General features: G+C 42.9%; 1 protein-coding gene across 1 annotated transcript in view; it reads left to right on the top strand.

Annotated features, from left to right (window-relative positions):
* Window positions 1–7972, top strand: part of MBTPS2 (membrane bound transcription factor peptidase, site 2) — a 54912-nt gene extending 46940 nt beyond the window's left edge. Inside the window, exon 12 of the transcript XR_002099799.1 lies at window positions 3868–7972. The gene's annotated coding sequence lies outside the window, so the exon portion shown is untranslated. The remainder of the gene's footprint in view (window positions 1–3867) is intronic.
* Window positions 7973–9636: the final 1664 nt, after the last annotated feature.

The raw sequence follows: 9636 nt of genomic DNA, 5'->3' as shown, positions 1-9636 counted from the left end.
GAGTGGCTATGGGGGGAACTATAGTGAATTTTGAGGTGGCTGTAGCCACCTCACAACTACCTCTCCCAGCACCGCTGCCCACCCTGAGTGCAGCCCGGCCTAGCCCCCCCCACTGAGAAGCGGCTGATGCAGCCCCTAGCCCCAAACCCGCAGTAGACAGCCCACCCTCTCCCCACACACAAATCCAGGGGGCACATGCCCCCGTGGCCTTCCTTGGGGGTGCATGCAGCGACAGGAACTGCCCTCCTGCACACCCTGGACAAGCTGCCTATAGCTCCGTCCTGCACTCCTTCCTGGCCCAGCTGGACAGTGCCTGCCCCAGCCCCAATCCCTCCTTCACCATGGGGGCCTTGATCTGCCCCCCCCATACACACAGACATGCACCCCTTCTCCCCCACAGGCTTACCGGCCAGACATTGCTGTCCAAGCTGCCAGGCTGCATACCATCTATCGGATCGGTATCAGCCAACATGGCTGCTTAATAATTGGCCATCAGTATAAGCCAAAACGATCTTTATCGGTGCACCCCTAATCTCTGAACCATGTAACCTAGCTCGTGTTCCATGAATGTGTGGGCAGTCCCCATAAATAAGCTGCCCAAGTCTTAGTCCTCCAGCATCCCAGGATACAGTGTCCCCTCTCCCCACCTTCTTGTTCGCTGTGGACAAACTTTCCACTTCCTGAACTCTACTGCCCATGAGATGATACTGAATGAAACCAGCTCTTCCTCCTGCCTCTGGGTATGTGATGTGGCTAGGCAGCTGGAAAAGAGCACAGACCAGTTTGGAAGGCAGAGCTGTGGAGGAGCCAGGGGGAGAGCAAGGTAGGGAAGACATATCAGGGTCCCCATAAGCTGGGCCTTCCTGGCAGGAGCAGGGACAGTGTCCCTGTGAGCTGGGACTACCCAATCCCCATCTCAGTTTATTAAAACATGAGGCTTTCTTTAATTTACATTTGATTTCTTAAAAAGAAAAACACATTTATTTTACCCTTTAGTGGCTTCAGTGGCTGATGGACTTCATTTTACCATTCAGCCCTCAGCCGCCATTCCCACTTATTGCCTCTTCACCTCCCACTTCACTACCAAGTCCCCTCATTAAATTCTCCCCCTTCCAGCCTGATGCTCCTACCCCCAGCAATGCAACTCTCCAAATTATCCCCACCTACAGCAGGGATAGAAGCCTATCCTGGCTCACAGCCCTCTGTGTGGCAATTCACAGCTGTAGCCCCTAGTCAGGCCGCTGCTCACCAGCCCTCTAAGCTAAGTACAGACAGTGAGAAAGACAAACTTGCAAACAGAATTGATTTAGCCTCAGGCTAAGCTGCAGAGATTAAACTGAGAAACAAGACACAAGCTTACTTTTGATTCAGGAAATGCAGTCACATGCCTGCAGTGGCTCAGGCCAGAAGCCAGGGAGCACTAGAGCACAGCTCTCTGGCTCCTAGCCAGCATGGACTATGTTTGCTTCCTCTTCCTGCTGCCCCTGAGGTCTCTGGGATTTGCAGTGCAGAATCACATCAGCAGGACTCTGCAGGGTTGCTCATCACGTCCTCTTCCTGTTTCCAGGTGCCTTTGGGATTTGTAGTCCACAGTCACAGCCAGCAATAAGTTTTTAGCAGGGCAGGGCAGCTATGTACTCGGGGGAAGGGAAGTTTAACTCCCCACCCTTCCTGGCCCCAGACCCCAGCTGGGGTTTGCCTGGGAGGGGGTGGGGGGCAGGCCCTGCCTCCCTCCCCCTGCCCCCCACAACCCTTCTCTGCTACAGCAGACAGCACAGCACAGCACAGGGCTAGAGGGGATGCTGGGAGACTCTGATTTAACTTAAACTAGGAAGGGGTCTGGAACAGAAGTTTCATAAACCGGTTTGACCCAAATCAGTTAAGTCTGATACTAGATTTAACCAGGTTTATCTTAAACCAGTTTCAGCCATTTTAAAACTGGTTTATGTGCACTGAACTTCTGTTCTGTTACAGGTTTATACCAGTTTCTGATTACTTAAACCAGTTTATGCATAACTTCTGTCCCTAGCCTTTGTGGCAGGTCACAGCTGTGTAAGTGGGGGACAGTGAGAGATGGTTTTTAGCTTGAATGTGACTTTTTAAAACTTGAGTTAACACTGATACCAATCAACATTAGAGAAGCTTAAAGTGTAATGAGTAACAAAGCCCTTGGTAGAGGAGCAGGTAATTGAACCCTGGATGTTATATTGTGTGTTGGTCAGTCCAGTGATGATGGAGGCTGACAGGGGAGCATAGCTGGCATTCAGGTCCATTTCAAGGCTAAGTGCCTGGGTGAGAATAGGAGTTAAGTAGTGTGTTCTTGGAAAAATTCATTTGAGGTCTCTGTTCTTGTTAAGTCTGTGTGTATTTAACAATGAAATCATCATTGTTTAGTGTTCATCCTGTGCTGTTGTGTATACAGTAGGGGTGATATATAGCATCTCACTGGCTGTCTCTTGCCCAAGGAGTTGCTTTATTTTGGCTGTATTAATTTTCGTTAAAAATGCTCTGTTGAGATTGATCTGGGGTCTTAACTGATTAGAGAAAAGAATATGAGTATGTGTAAAGTGCATTTTGTTACTGTTTGGCTTTGGTTTCTTTAAATGAACCTAGACCAGATCCTTGTTTTTGCATGTCAGGACACTGGTTACGTGTTTGTGTAGCCGTTGTTCTGAATGGTATTTCAGGGGGAGGAGGAGGCCAAACATTTTTTCAGTATCTTACCGTTCGAAACATTCAGGTACCAACATGGGAGCTTGTCCATTTTGAAAATCTTGCTTTACGTGCCAACACAAAATCTGAATGAATTTGACTTACTTTTATCAGGGAAAATATTTCTGCTTCATGTGCTCTAGTGTCTAGTTGACCATTGATGTGTCACTGTATTTTCTCATTATTGCCTGTGTGTTTCTAGGAATGATGTAGCACAGAGAAAATAAACTTTTCTTCTAAGATGATGTAAGTAGGTACTGGAACATATCAGGCAAACTAACAAGATGCAAACCTTGTTAACATCCCACAGGTATTGTCGTGGTCTTTGACTCTTAAAGCTCCTTTCTGGGGTGTGATGTAGTAGTCCCTGCCTTCACTTGGACTTCAGTCCTCATTTGGGTCTAGGTCAGGGAGACTGAGTTCTGTGGCTGATCCTATGTGACTATGCCCCTTGCAGGTCTATCAATGTCCTAAAGGGGCTTAAAACAATAAACTAATGGAAATTGCCAGCAGGCTTTCCTTTCTGCAGGGGGCCTCAGACAGGCTTTCAGTAGTTATAAGAAATGCCATCCTGTGTCAGATCCAGTTTCCTTTCCCTCGTAGTGGCAAGGAGTGGATGCTAACTCCTTGGATCCAGGGTGATCCATCCCCTGCCTCTCTTGTCCCTACAGCTTCCTGGTTGTCAGGACTGGGCCCTGGGCTATGAATATGTATTCGTTTATTCAAGCAGTTGCTATCTGATCTGTACTCCTCCTTTTCAAGGCCTTTTACTCTTTGCAGATGTGGTGGAGTAGGGTTGCTTGAGTTTATAGCAGCTCTGTTTCTTCTTCCTGCTCAGTGTGGAGTCTGTTCCCTGTCATAGGTACATATATTTTGAATTTCTCTTATAGGCGTTTCTCAGGTCATAATTCTAATATATTTTGATTGGCACTAGCCATGACTCAGTAGAGCTGACTGACTTTGAAATTGAAGGGAATTGTGTCTTCTTTTGTTTACACGCAGATCTCACTGTTTTGTAAGCGTCAAGAGTTGCAGCACTGTTTTCTCTTCCAGCGTAGTGACTGCTGTGGCTGCTTCAAAAGTATTCCCTGGGTAAAGTTTTAAACTCAGTTCGATAAATACATAATTTTGTTCACTGTAAATATTGTCCAACAGTCTATGCGAGCTGAGGAGGACAGATATAAAGATTTCCCTATCCTCAGCTAAGAGCTTTGTGCTGGGGTGCTGATGACTGCGTTCCTTTGCTCTCAAGGTAATTGGTCACTTAACGTGCCACTTTTGCACTGTATACATAAGAAAATAATTCTAAGTAATCCTACTGCACATGGTGCTCACTGAGGGCAGACTGCCACTTTTTCTCACACTGGGTAAACTTTACTATGTAAAAAGCCCCATCATTTCTAATGGGCCAGAAAAATACATTTTTAAATCTCCAAGGGTGCTTATACATGTGCAGGGAGGCTGCTCTGATGCACTGAAATTACAGTACACTGGAGCAGACTAGTCTGCTGGAGCATGGGAGTTGCTGTGTATCTGCGTCCCATGCTGAAAAATGGTGGTGGGGATGCTTTAATTAAATCTTGTTCAATAAGCTTTAATTAAAGCACTCCCACCGCCATTTTATGGTACTGGGAGGCTAAAGCATATGATGCTCTGGGCACTTTAATTAGAGCAGCTCTCAGAGCCGCTCTAATTAAAGCACCCCCAATACTTCCAAATTAGCCCCAAATTAGCAAAGCACATAACTATGAAGATAAGTAGATACTTAGTCCATCCTCGTTCAGCAAAGGGTGTCTGCTTGTCTAAGAGCATACCTAAGTCTCATTGAAGTCTATGTTTTATAAGGAAAGGTTGGATTTAGTTGTGTTCAGGTGCTTTGAACCAGAACCTAAAGTGGCTTTGACTGCAAAATAAAATCGGTGGTAAGCTTTGCTTGAAAGATAATGTCCAACGTAGCTATTTGTGGGCAAAAGGAACGCATAGCCTTAACCAGGCCATGAACAAATTGTTGCTCATCCTGTTCAGCCTCCTTATGATATGACTATCACAGCAAATAAATGCTTGTAAGGAAGTACCGTCTCTAACTGTATACAGAGCTTCCTTTTTTAGATTTTGGTAGCGTCTGTGTAGTGGGAAAAGATGCAGTTAGAAGAAAATGGATTGGGACACTCAAGATTTTATGTGGATTTTTCCTTTAATTCTTGAGCAGTTTGTAACGTATAGAGAGACTGCATCTGAATTCTTTTTGTTTTCATTTAATTTTTTGTTTATGTGAAATCTCCTCGTGTTTTTGGTATGTTTCCAAAGACGATTAAAGTGAAGATTTTCTAAATAGTACTAATGTATGTAAAGTAGCAATATATTCCTAGCCTTTTCAGGATTGCAGCACCCCACCTTCTCTTTTTGAATGTCATAGTTCCCCTGGCTGAGAATTTCTGTTGCTGCTGCCTCAGTTTATCTCAGTGCTTCTCAGCTGGGTTCTGCTGCTTCTAGGTGAAACTATACTACATGCCTGCTGTATAGCCAGCCTGGGAAGGGCTGTGCCATGTGGGCCCGCTACCTTTGCATTAGGGCTCTCTAATTAGCTGAAAGCAGGCAGGAGATGCCTCTTGCTGTGTAACCTGTCCCTACCTGGTCCAGTGCCCCCCTACACTCCTCCCAGAAACAAAAGCAGATGGGACAGTTACATCATGAAGTGCTGAACCAGGAAGCACCACACAGCATAAAGCTGCTTTGCTGCCTGCTTTCAAACAATTAAAGAGTCCTAATGCAGAGGAAGCACAGCACAGCAGTTTTATCTGGCTGCTGCCACCATGGCACCCCAGATGAGAGCCATTGATTTACAGCATGCGATTAAATTAGTGTAAAAGACAAATTTTGATTTCTGTATAGGTACTTTTGCTAATCTTTTTCTGTATAAATGTATATCCCCATCAGATGAGGAAAAAGAAATGTCTAACTTTCAGACATGTTCTAGGTTGGTCTTACTTAAACTTATCTGTGAAGTCTTAAATGCTTTATGCTATGTTGGCAAATAAAATGGGCTGACTTCCTTTCGAGTTAAATATGGATTTCTCTGGGAAAGCTTTATATTAAAGTTGCATAGAAATCATTGAAAAATACGCAGCTTAGCACTGAAATCTCTTCACTCAGCCTTTTAATGATGATATTGTGGCTAACTGTATTTTATCTGTGCATCAAAAAATTATCAATACTGCAAAATACTATTGCCTATAATGACTTTTTTGTGAATGCATGTGTATACACTGTATATGTCATACTTCATCTGTTTAGACATAAGTTATCACTTATAAGTCCTCCATAACTTCAGATTTGTGGTGTATAAAAATCACTGGCTTTTTCTGGAATTTTAAACTTGTAACTTGTTCCTCTCCCACAATTGAACCATATGGATTTTTCTTTATGCAATAAAACTCCCATGCCCATGTAACCACAGCTGAATGAGCTGCATAATGTGACTGGAAAAGATACAGCTTTAAGATCAGTCTTGTCTAGGGAAATTTGGGCTTATTAATAACCTCCTTTACAAGGCTTCACTTAAAGTAAGGGCCAATATTGGGCCCACTGAAAAAATAAGAATGCAGTTGTCTCAGTGAGGGTGTATTATTTTGAACACTGATAGGATTTACAGAAACAGAAGATGGGAGAAGATAGTGTACTGTTATAACAGCATTCCCAACAGAGGGCTGGCCTGTGGCAGTCAAGAGTTTCAGCTCTGTGGTGGCCTATCTGATTTGCTGATTTTAATTTGAGAAAAATACACCAGTGATTACGATCCAATTATCCCAGCATTTTTCTGAGTACTGTGCAATATTTACTGTTCCCTTGTATGGGAAAGAAATGCCTATTACCCTATGAAACCATTTCCACAACCTGCACAGTTTTCATGTGAATTACATGACTTCACTAGACCATATCTACATGGCAAATTTACAATCCCTTGCCAACACTGCCCTCAAGCACACTATACAACTCTGGGGTGGCTACCTTTTAAGATGAAGCCATGTAGATGCCTCCATGTGGGCGGGCTAGTTAGCTTGGACCAGAGAAATGGACCTCGTCAATATGGGATGCTAATTAGCCCATTCAGAGCACTGCACGGCAACCTGCTGCACAGCTTGTTGGAGGGGAACACAGACTGGCAACTTACCATACAGACCAAATGACAATCAGATACAAAAAAATGTCATCTGTGGAAATGAACCTGCCAGTATATAGTTGTTGTTGTTGTGATATCGATTCAAAAATGAATACGTATTTGTAAAGTATTTGTTCTGTGTACTCAAACTAACTGATCCTAATCAATTCTGTCTCAATTTTATTCTGTTTCTTGTAAGACAGTTTGGTCTAGTTCAGGTAAATCAATAGTGGTAGTTTTTCTGTATGTTGTATCCTGTTCTGCATATATGTGACCATGTATAAAGCCATCAGTTCTTTAATAATTTGACCAGGATGTGGCACACATGTTAATGTGGACTAGAGACAACGTGCAGCCAAAATAGCACAGGTACTATGTATGATGCAGGGACTGCCAGAACGCCCAGACTATGCCTCCATCTCTTGGGCACTCTGTTAACAACATGTGGAGAGCAGATGGCAGAGCCACGCCTATTAAGGTTTTCCTTTTTGTCCTCAGATGTTCATTTGGGGCAATTTTTCAACTTCCATTCCTGAAGTACCACAAAAGGACAGGCATGGCCGTACATTTCCATCTATACTACTGAGCTAATATGAAGTTTAAAAGCAATAGTTTGCTCACTGTGTAAGACTTGATATCCAAATAATTGCATCAGAAATCTGATTTATTCTTTAGCACGCTCTTTATATAATTGTTTTAAGTCCCCGGTGTCTTTCTACAACCTCTGTTTAAGGTTTAGATGTACAAAAAGTTTATAACTTGTACCTAATCTGTGGAATATTTTTTGTTTAAAACTTTTTCCTCTTTACACATCCTGTTTTCTGATGCTGGCTGACAACTGTGGGATGTCTGACAATTAGATCAAATGTTTCCGCTGGGCATTGTTCATAATATTGATTAAGAACATGTTGCATTCTGAAAACATTCAAAGCAGGCACACTAACAAATGTACCCAGCATTGTTCTGTTTGAATAACATATTGTTTGTCCCTCCTCCCAATTCACCAAACAAACAATAAGTATTGTTTCGTACTTACAGTAAATGTATGTTGATTGCAAATAAATGATTTGTCAAGACATTTGACCTGTTTTTGAAACCAGGCTTAAAGCATGCAATTCTTTGTGACAAATATGTTCCAGGGATGCTTTCTAAAATTAGAAATTTAAGATGATTAGCGATGAAAATCCAGATTAAAATAAGCTTTGTATATTTTTAAAGTAAAGGACTTTGTTTCCTGTTTAATAGTATAGCTTGGGGACTGACAGTACTTCTCAAAGTGCAATCACCCATACTGGCTATCTTCACAAAGCATCTTGATGCCCACCTTGCTGGGGTCATCCAACCCCAGCAGTCTTTCCTGCCCAAGTGAAGGGGGGCTGGACCCAATGATCTTGTGAGGTCCCTTGCAGCCCCTAACATCTATGAGTCTATGCATCTATGAATCCATGCAGTTTCTCAAAAAATGCATGTGTACTCATGAAGAACACAGACCTGTCAGGGCAGCTATTAGAACTCTTGAAATCACTGGGAACTAGTCAGTTTCGTAGTGAAACTTTGAAAATGATGGGGGAGAGCTGCTCTGAAATTAACTAATTACCCCTCATTTTCAGGGCTTCTGATAACAGCCATGAAACTGATTTGTTCCCATCAATTTCAACGCTTTTAATAGAAACCCTTGGGTTTGCTTCCCCTTTACTATTTCTGATAGTTATGTAGATACCAAGTAGGTGCTCCAAATCAGTTTATGCACTTCACTAATACATAAATAATCAATGTTTTACTACTAATGGGTTTTGAGGTAAGTGAATTACTTAGTCTTTTCCAATATGCATATAAATGGAGGATGCAACTTCTGCACTTCCATGGCACCTATAGTAACTGAACATTTTATGAATAAACATGTCAATCCTTTCTCTTCCGCTTTTTTAACAGCATGTAGTACAAGTACCTTGATGAATGACTGAGGCAGGCCTATGAGAAAGGAACTTAAGATAGTAAATCTAAATCTTGCATTTATTTCTGAAAGGTAAGAACCTTGGTAGTTTAGGTCTGGTAGCTGTTGCAGTCCGTAGCTGTTTCTGAAAAGTTTTTCTCCAAGACTTGTGAACTTTTCTAAATCTGACTGTTTTTGTTGCCGTAGTGAAATGTGGCTGATGTGTGCTCTAGTGATGGATCACTTGCATTGGTACATGTGTTAGAAGTAGGTCAAGGGAAGTAATTATTCCCCTCCATTCAGCACTGGTGATGTTGCCCTCTGGGGTCAGGCCAACTGTCAGGATCTCAATATTGCGCTGTTAGACAGAAGGGTGAGACACAATTGCACATATACAAATAGACAAATCAATTGGGTACACACACACACACACACTCTCTCTCTCTCTACCAACTCAGGCACATACACATCCAAACCAGCCTAGGTACATGCATACCCATCGCCAATTCAAGCACATACACGCTACACACCAAAAATTAGACAACAATCAGCTGTCAATACCCACACACTCGGATCACTAATTCGTGTATCATGCACGCGATGACATACATTCACCAGTGCACACACATACCACCCACCTACGCGTACACACAGGTGAGTTCCTAACTTGGATGGTACGGAATGTATGTGTGTGTTTGGGGTACTTGGGGTACCTGAGAGAAGGTTAAGGTGAGAGAGAAAGTGTAAGGAGTGAAAGTTGCTGGGACCGGGATTAGAACTGGTAGAGTAGAGAGAAGCTGGCTGAGGAACTGAGGCTTGGGAAGTCAAGTGG

The sequence above is a fragment of the Crocodylus porosus genome, unplaced genomic scaffold (assembly GCF_001723895.1).
Source record: "Crocodylus porosus isolate Cpor-Errol unplaced genomic scaffold, CroPor_comp1, whole genome shotgun sequence".
Classification (NCBI taxonomy): Eukaryota; Metazoa; Chordata; order Crocodylia; family Crocodylidae; genus Crocodylus; species Crocodylus porosus.
The sequence above is the reverse complement of the archived record's forward strand: the minus strand, read 5'-3'. Positions and strand labels throughout refer to the sequence as shown.